This window comes from Lathyrus oleraceus, chromosome 1 (assembly GCF_024323335.1).
Source record: "Lathyrus oleraceus cultivar Zhongwan6 chromosome 1, CAAS_Psat_ZW6_1.0, whole genome shotgun sequence".
Lineage (NCBI taxonomy): Eukaryota > Viridiplantae > Streptophyta > Magnoliopsida > Fabales > Fabaceae > Lathyrus > Lathyrus oleraceus.
The window spans coordinates 152,769,798-152,780,234 of record NC_066579.1 but is presented as its reverse complement, the minus strand read 5'-3'; positions in this window follow the sequence as shown (position 1 = coordinate 152,780,234).

Sequence of the window (10,437 nt, the reverse complement as noted above, 5' to 3'; positions counted from 1 at the left end):
CTATTCTGAAAAACGATGAAGATTCATCATCTTCATCATGAAGAAGATGAAGATTCATCTTCAAATTCCAGAAATCCCAACAGGTTTCCAGAAATCAAAAATAATAACATCATTCAAAAGGTTTTTTCATGGTGAACACGGATCAAGCAATGAATCAATCAAAAACATCCTATATCATTCAAATCAAAGAGATCAAAATTGGACACTCAAAATTCAAACACTCATATCTTCATGAATAATGCACCATTTCAATTGATTTTTCCACCAGAATTCTCAACAACACAAGATCTACACAATCATACTCATGGATTTTAGAATTATGAGAGTCAAAAATCCTACCTCTCGAAGAGCAGATTCTGGTTTTGCTTGTTTCAAGGCTTGTGATGGTCCAGAAATCCTCTACAATGCTTGTTGAGATAATTGGTGAAGAGATTGAAGCATAAGCACACGTGAAACCAGCTCAATTTACAAACTCCATGGATGCTTCAAGCTTCATGTATGGTCCAAACTGGCACGAATTCCTCTAAGTTCACGTTCAAATCTCCTCAAAAACACCTCATGAGCATGAATTCATCAATAGAAATGGTCCTTATGTGAAGAAATTGGAAAATATTTTGAGAGAAAAATTTGTTCAAATTCAAGATTCAGATCTGAAATGGATGTTAATGATGAATGCAGTTATGATTAACCTTATATATCACTTGCTAATGATGCTGAAAACCTGTTTAAGCCAAAACCAATTAGGATTAACAAGTTATGAGGTGTATGTACAAAATGGATTTTCACCCCCATGCATGAAATGCATGCGTGAACAGTGCACAATGCTGATCCAAAACCACTTAAACAAGGCCCATGCAAGTTTGGAATTGATATTTCATGCATATGATCACCCAAATTGATTTTATTAATTTTCTCTTCAAAAATAGTATGCATGAGCATGTCATCATATGTCCAAGTTTCATGCAATGTGATGAGATATTTGGAAAGTGCATGTCATGATGAGAAAAATGCAAGAAGAACCACCAAAATTGGAGCCTTGGTTCAAAAGTTATGTCCATTTGAATTTTTAAGCACACTTTGCCATGATTTGATCATATCTCCTCAACCACACATCATAAATCCATGATCTTAGACTTTTTGGAAATGGGAGAGAAAGATCTTCAACTTTCATGTTGGACAAAATTTCATTTGAAGCCTTCTTGATGATGTAAGATTGAGTTGAAGTTGGTCCAAAACCTTTCCATTTTGGGAAACTTTCAAATTATAGGTCACTTGCTATTTTGGGAAATTCGTGACTTGACTTCAAATTCTTCAATGTGAGTGTTTGAAAGGTCAAATGAGACTTGTTTGAACATGAGTGAAGCATCTCTAACCACTTCCCACCTCCAAATCCACAGTTGACTTTGCAGTTGACTTGCAGTTGACTCAGATGATTTTGTCATGCACTGATGAGTTCTGAGCCTTCAACACTTGACCAAGTTGCTTCAAAATGACCCTTGGGTCATGTAAGCTCAATGGAACCACCCTAGGGCTTTGATCTCATGGAAAATGCTCTTGTTGCCTTGCACAGTTGAATCTCCTGACCAGTCTTGACTGATGAGATGTAATGGACTATGCAATGTGAATGCAATGTTAATGACCTAAAAATGAAATGTATATACAAATGAGAGGTGCAAATTTGAGGTGCTACAGCTGCCCCTATTCAATCAACTGGGAACCTGAACGGATGAGAGCAACGGCTGTCAGACCTTCAAGGTAAACAGGGATTGAATACCAAAGAACCGTAGAAATTTGCACTCTGCGGGAGATGATACAAAGAAAAGCGAGGCCATTTACCGATGGCGGCTGCACAATATCTTCAGGAAAGCGAGGCCATTTACCGATGGCTAATTTACTGAAAACTTGATATTTACCGATATCAACTTCAGCAAGACCATTTATCGATGGCTGTTGGGAAACAACATCCAAAAGAAACAGGACCATTTACCGATGGTGGCTTCAACTGGGAATTTGATATTAAAAGGAAGTAATACCACTTACCGATGGTGGCTTCAAAGCAACTTGATATTTACCGATATCAACACCAGCGAGACCATGTACCGATGGCTGCTGGGAAACAAATGTCACAGAAAGCGAGGCCATTTACCGATGGCAGATAAGTTGGGCATTCGATATTTATCGATATCGAAGCAAGACGAGGCCATTTACCGATGGCATCTCCAACTGGGGAGGAAAAAGATATTTACAAACGGAACCAGACCAGACGTTTACCGACGACTCTACTGGGGATTTGATATATCAACGAAAAGATACAGGACCAGACATTTACCGATGACTGGGATGAGACTCGATGTTTACCGACATCGAAAGATGATGTTTACCGACATCAAAAAGGGACGACCAGACATTTACCGATGACTGGAGTGAGACTCGATGTTTACTGACATAAAAAAGATGATGTTTACCGACATCAAAAAGGGACGACCAAACATTTACCGATGACTGGGGTGAGACTCGATGTTTACCGACACCGACACAATGGTGTTTACCGACACCGAGACAATGGTGTTTACCGACACCGAGACAATGGTGTTTACCGACACCAAGGAAAGAATACACATAGGTGCAGACATGACACTTACCAGTATCACAGGGATGATATATACATATGCCAAGGTAAGGCTAAACACTTGCTAGGGATCTCACTGGGGAGAATCAAGCTTTCCTTCCACGGGTGGGTGAGGAAATAAACCTCTATGGGGAATTATAAATCCTGAATGTTGTCAGGAGCAACTGCAGCAAATGTGTCGTACAAATGTTGAACAATGATCCGCCTCTGCCGGGGATATGGTCTGATTAGGTTTAACACATGAATGCATATGTTTGAATTTTTCTATGGCGTAATGCTCCATGTTGAATGTAAATGCTACGCGATTTGAGGATGCAATGATTACTACATGCAAAATGAAAATGGAGGAGAACTCCTGTTGGGAAAGCACACGACCGCTTCCGAGCGAACAACTCTGCTTTGATCTTCCAACTCTGTGGGGAGACGCACGGCTGGGGGTGGTTTGGTGATCTGATACCCTGGGGACGACAGAGAGACCAACTCAACTGGGGAGACTCTGTATGGGGAACTCACCAACCTCTCAACCGTGCTGGGGAATAGCATCGCTGCTGGGGAAATGATAAATCCCACCGGGGACAACCTTCACCGAATCCAATCCACTTGGGGACTCTGCTAGGGAAACAACCAATGTTCACCTCTGCCGAGGATAGCAGCCAATCCACAGGTAGGATAAACCCTGGGGATAATTCTCACCGAACCTGATCCACTTGGGGAACTCACTGGGGAAAACCATCAACACAAACCTCTGCTGGGGAGATCAGCTAGGGGAAAACGTTCACAATCCTGATGGGGGAAGGCATTCACAACCCTGCTGAGGATTACAGTACCTCATACCCGACTGCTGAGGGATAAACTACTCACTGACACCTCCGCTGGGGATACAACAACCTTCCGACTCGGTGGGGGTTAATCTTCAGACTAGCTAGGGACACAATAGCCTTTGTACCTGCTGATGAGGAACACACTACCCACAGACGCCTCTTCCGGGGAAGAACAGTTATAATAGCTTTCAGACTTGCTTGGGGAAACAGCCACTCAACCGTGCTGGGGAATCCCTGATCTTGACTATGCTGGGTAGACCAGTCCTGAACTTGCTTCATCCGCTGGGGAAGATCCCCATCCTCTCACACTATTGGACAGTGCTGACAACATCCCTGAACAAACCGTGGCTTATCTGCTTCAGCCAGAACCAAAGGTGATAACCTGCAACCAACATGACATACATGCCCCAGGGGATTGCATGGATAAGATACACTCAAGTGTACTCAACATTCAAAATGATTTTCAAATATTTTATCTTTCTGCACGTTATTGTCTAGCCTTCATGTTTTTATATGCAATGTTTATCAAAAATTCGGACGTTTTTGCAAACAAAACAGTAAAAATAAAAACAAGAGAGCAATTTATCTGAATAACGACTTTTATTGATTGAAAAATGGGCCTGAAAAGGCGAATACATCAGGAAGCAATTCCTAGAAAGAGGTAATTGCGCATAAAAGGAAAAATCTATCCTAATGGCAATGTGAATACGGCATCCACTATTTCCCAATTCTGTTATGACTCACAGATCATCAATTTCTCCCCAAATTCCTTGCTTTCTGAGAAGAATGACTGGACCAATCATATCCTTCGAGATGGTAGACACTGAAGCGCAATGAAGTACAGATAACTCAGACTGTAGTCTTCGCTTTAATCCCTCTTTTGCCTAAGTCGCCCTTGCGGGTTTTCGACTTACCGGGTGTACGAATTCTTTTCATTTTTTTTATCCCTAACTTTTGCCCGAACCTTTTCTTTTTTTTTTTGGTTCGCCGGGATGCCCTTTTTTGCCTGGACTCTTTTGCTCTTTTTGTCCAGCGGGTCAATTTATGCGAAGTATTTTTTGACTACATCTGAGTTAAAAGGGGACGGAAAATCTTCACCATCCATAGTTGCAAGCATCAAGGCTCCACCGGAGAAAACCTTTTTAACAACATATGGACCTTCGTAATTAGGAGTCCACTTGCCCCTGTTATCTGTACTGGGAGGAAGGATCCTCTTCAAAACTAAATCACCAGTCTGATAGCTTCGAGGACGCACTTTCTGATCAAAGGCTTTCTTCATCCTTCTCTGATACAACTGCCCATGGCACACAGCTGCTAACCGCCTCTCTTCGATAAGGCTCAGCTCATTAAACCTCGTTCGAATCCACTCAGCTTCATCTAACTTGACATCCAACAGGACTCTCAGAGAAGTAATCTCCACTTCAACAGGTAGGACTGCTTCCATACCATACACAAGGGAGTAAGGGGTTGCCCCGGTCGATGTACGTACTAAGGTACGGTACCCATGCAAAGCGAAAGGCAACATCTCGTGCCAATCCTTGTACGTCACGACCATCTTCTGCACAATCTTCTTGATGTTCTTGTTTGCAGCCTCTACATCACCATTCATCTTCGGTTTGTAAGGAGAAGAATTGTGATGTTCAATCTTGAAATCTTTACAAAGCTCCTTCATCATCTTGTTATTGAGATTCGAACCATTATCAGTAATGATCCTCTCAGGAACCCCATAACGACAGATGATTTCCTTCTTGATGAACCGGGCAACCACTTGCTTGGTAACGTTAGCATAGGAAGCTGCTTCCACCCATTTGGTGAAGTAATCAATCGTAACCAGGATGAAGCGATGTCCATTAGAAGTAGTAGGCTCAATCTTCCCAATCATATCGATGCCCCACATCGCGAACGGCCAAGGCGAATTCATGACATTCAGAGGGCTTGGTGGTACATGCACCTTATCAGCATAGATCTGGCATTTATGGCACTTCTGAGCGTATTTGAAACAATCGGATTCCATAGTCATCCAATAATAACCGGCTCTCAACAATTTCTTGGACATTGCATGACCACCAGCATGGGTACCAAAAGATCCTTCATGCACTTCTTGCATCAACATGTCTGCTTCGTGTCTATCCACGCATCTGAGCAGAACCATGTCAAAGTTTCTCTTGTACAACACATCATCCTGATTCAAATAAAAGCTTCCAGCTAGCCTTCTCAGGGTTTTCTTGTCATTCTTAGACGCACCTTCAGGATACTCCTGACTCTTGAGGAAATTCTTAATGTCTAAGTACCACAGCTTCTCATCAACAACAGACTCGGCTGCAAACACATACGCAGGCCTCTCGAGTCGATTCACTGCAACATGTGGCACATGATTCCACCAATGAACTTTGATCATAGAAGATAAAGTAGCCAAGGCATCATCCATCTGATTCTCATCTCGGGGGACGTGATACAGCTTCACTTTTTTGAAGAAAGTCAGGATCCTTCTGGTGTAATCTCTGTAAGGAATCAAATGCGGCTGGTGAGTATTCCAATCTCCATTGACCTGATTAATCACTAGAGTGGAATCTCCATAGATGTCCAGAGTTTTGATCCTCATATCGATGGCTTCTTCTATCCCCATGATACAAGCCTCATACTCAGCCTCGTTGTTGGTTACATCAAAGGTCAGTCTGGCAGAAAAAGGTATATGTGCACCTTTAGGATTGATCAGTACTGCCCCAACACCGTTGCCATTCATATTCACAGCCCCATCAAACATCAGTGTCCACTTGTCATCAGGATCCGGTCCTTCCTTGAAAAGAGGCTCTTCACAATCTTTCATCTTAAGATACATGATGTCTTCATCAGGAAATTCAAACATCATCGGCTGATAATCATCGATCGGTTGCTTGGCAAGGTAGTCTGACAGAATACTACCTTTGATGGCCTTCTGCGACGTGTACTGGATATCATATTCTGTTAAAATCATCTGCCAACGAGCAACACACCCGGTGAGAGCTGGCTTCTCAAAGATGTACTTCACTAGATCCATCTTAGAAATCAATAAGGTAGTATGGTTCAACATATACTGCCTCAGTCGGCGAGCAGCCCAGGCCAAAGCACAATAAGTTTTCTCGAGCTTTAAATATTTTATTTCACAGTTGGTAAACTTTTTGCTAAGGTAGTATATGGCATGCTCTTTTCGACCAGACTCGTCATGCTGTCCCAATACACACCCCATCGAGTTCTCAGTCACTGACAGGTACATTATCAGAGGCCTCCCAGGAACTGGAGGGATAAGGATTGGAGGTTTCTGCAAATACTCTTTTATCTTGTCAAAAGCTTTCTGACAGTCATCATTCCACCTGATTGCTTGATTCTTTCTTAGCAATTTGAATATCGGTTCACACGTGGCAGTTAGGTGAGATACAAACCGTGCAATGTAGTTCAATCTCCCTAAAAACCCACGAACCTGCTTTTCTGTTTTCGGTTCAGGCATTTCTTGTATAGCTTTTACTTTCGCTGGATCAACCTCAATCCCTTTCTCACTGACAATGAAACCCAACAACTTACCGGATCTAACCCCAAACGTACACTTGTTTGGATTCAGCCTCAGTTTGAATTTTCTCAGCCTTTCAAACAACTTCTACAGATTTACCAGGTGCTCCTCTTCTGTCTGCGACTTCGCAATCATATCATCCACGTACACTTCAATCTCTTTGTGCATCATGTCATGAAAGAGAGTCGTCATAGCCCTCTGATAGGTAGCACCGGCATTCTTCAGCCCAAATGGCATCACCTTATAGTAGAACGTGCCCCAAGGTGTAATGAATGTCGTCTTTTCCATGTCCTCTGGCGCCATCTTGATCTGATTATAACCAGAGAAACCATCCATGAAAGAGAAAACCGAGGATTGAGCCGTATTATCAACCAATACATCAGTGTGAGGTAATGGGAAGTCATCTTTTGGACTGGCTCTGTTTAAATCCCGGTAATCGACACACATTCTGACTTTGCCGTCCTTCTTCGGCACGGGAACGATGTTGGCCACCCACGGGGGATAAGTAGTCACTGACAGGAAACCCGCATCCAACTGTTTCTGAACCTCTTCCTTGATCTTAACAGCCATATCATGACTAGTTCTGCAAAGCTTCTGCTTGACTGAAGGACAATCTTCTCTGAGAGGTAGTCTATGCACCACAATATCTGTATCCAACCCAGGCATATCTTGATACGACCAGGCGAATATCTCCACATATTCTCTCAGCATCTCAATCAACCTTCTCTTGACGTCTTCCTTCAAAGCAGCCCCAATCTTGATCTCTCTTCTGGCATCCTCAGTACCAAGGTTAACGATTTCCAACTCCTCCTGATGAGGTTGGATGACCCTTTCCTCTTGCTTCAATAATCTAACCAGTTCTTTGGGGAGTTCACAGTCTTCCTCACTCTCCTCTTCAGCTTGGTAGATGGGATTATTGAAATCATACTGAGCCATAACAGAACTGTTCATAGTGGGATCCGTAAGATCAATTCTGCATGTTTAATGCTTTATTTTAGAAAAAAGAGTTCAAGAAAGTCACAAAAACAAAAACATTGCCATTTTTATTGTTTTGAAAAATGAAAAACAAAAACAGAAAGACAGGGATCACAAAATTGTTTGCAAAACGTCCTTTATTAATGATATCATTGAAAAACATGATGAGGCCCTACAATGAACCACTACGCCTTGGGCAGAACGTAGGGTTTTGTGCAAAATGAAAAACAAAAGAAAATTACTCTGTTTGAAGAGTAACTTGGACCACTTCCTCGGCTGTCCAATTGTTGATCGTCTCCCCTGGTGCACACGGGCGGACCCAGTTGTTCAAATCACAATCACTGTCACAGTCTTCAACACCAGTTGCAAAGACGTCACCATGATTCATCAGCCCAACACTGGTGAAGGTATTCGGGCCTTTCCGCTCTCCCTGCTCTGCCTGCAGAGGTTGATAACCAATACCGAACTTGTCTTCTTTGACGGGCAAATCAACCATCTTGCCCCAGCCTTCTGCATTGCCCGAGTTGACAACCTCCACAGCCTGCTTGTAGGATGCAATTGAGGCACCTGGCTTCTTCTGCTCAGCAAAAACCACCCTCTCAAGAGCAACGGTCTCAAACGCCTGGCATAGAGTTTCATGGATCTCGCCATCCACTTCCACATACTTGAAAGAGGATAAATGACTCACCAGAATGTCCTCCTCGCCGCACACAGTCACAATCTGACCATTCCAAACATACTTCAGCTTCTGGTGGAGAGTTGACGACACTGCTCCTGCCCCATGTATCCAGGGACGCCCCAAAAGACAACTATATGCTGGCTGAATATCCATCACATAGAAGACAATATTGAACACCTCCGGGCCAATCTTCACAGGCAATGTGACTTCACCAAAAACAGACCGTTTGGATCCATCAAAAGCACGAACAATAAGATCGCTTGGAGTGAGGACAACCCCTTCAACATCTATCTTGCTCAAAGTCTTCTTGGGCAACTGTCATACGGTGAACTGACTTGGGGTGTTTTGCTTTTTATCGCAATGTCGCGGATAGCAAGAGTCGCCACCGACTTTTCTTTTATCCAATAAGGAAAGGTGGAAAAGAACAGGAAAGACCTCAATAGATTTTGGGTTCGGGAGGTACATTATACAAAGGGAAGGTATTAGCACCCTTTGTATCCATGGTTATCCATGGGCTCTTAATTGCTGGATCACTTATATTTTTGTCTGAAAAAGTGTTGGTGAATTGCTTAAAAAATGTTTGAAAGAGAGTTTAACTTTGTAATGATTCTCGTATGAATGTATACAAAGTATTTATCTCGTTTGATTTTGAAAATGGTTTAGAAAAATATAGCTCGGTAATGATTCTAGTATGAATGTATACCAAGTGGTGATTTTCTAGGATTTGTAAAGTGTAAAGTGTGAAGGGTGGAAAATGTTTTAGGTTATGATCCAGTAATTGAGAGTTATACCTTCCTGAGGTCGTTATGGGCATTTCCTATCCTTATGAGGGTAAAACTGTCCTTACTATTGAGAAGTAAGTAGTTTTATCCTTCGGATGTTTAAGGGTCATCGTAAGGTCATTGAAGGCAACAGTTGTAAGGATACCTTAGCATTTGCAGGGACGATCATCATTTAACCGTAGGCTACACCGAAGGGTCATCGAGGGACAAAATCGTATTTTCGAAGACAACATCCGAGGGACTATGATTTATTTTATGATGATTTAATTGAAGGGTCTTCGCTAAGTGTATCCCTACATTCGCGGGACATGACCGTTATACCGTAATACCGTAAGGCAGCAAAGAGAGGTCCAAGATCACATATTTACAGGCCGTATTTTAAAGTCAATTAGGTGATTTAAGGTGAATCTCCACATTAAAATCAATACATTAAAATTAATACATTAAAATTAATACATTAAAATTAATTATTTAAAATTAATTAGGTAATTTAGGGTGAAAATCCACAAGGGTATCCCACAAATAAAGTGGAATACCTAGCCGGCCGTTTCTTCGGGAATATGTGAACCCTTACAAAATTCAGCAAACGGGTTAAAATACCGAAATAAAGTGCAATTGAAAATTGCACCACAAAATGAACACAACAGTCATAAAAATCAGGCCAAATAATGCAGAACTGTAACAAATCTTGGTTAGATAAACATAAGGCAGAACATAAAAGAAACAAAACAGCCACTATCTCGTTCGCCCCTGCTTCGCCTAGCGAGGGCTTAGCGAGTGCTCGCTTCAGGCTCGCTTAGCGATGTGCTAGCGAGCGGCCACGGGTTTTGAATTTCAGAACAATACAATCTCAACCTGCTGCATGGCTTATGGCATTCAATTACAGAAATAGCATGGTCAAATATTCAGGGTATTCAGGCATACTTAAATTCATACATGAAATCATATTACATATCCGAAAGTTTAATCATGATGCCTTATATATGTAAAGATTATCGATTAGAAGC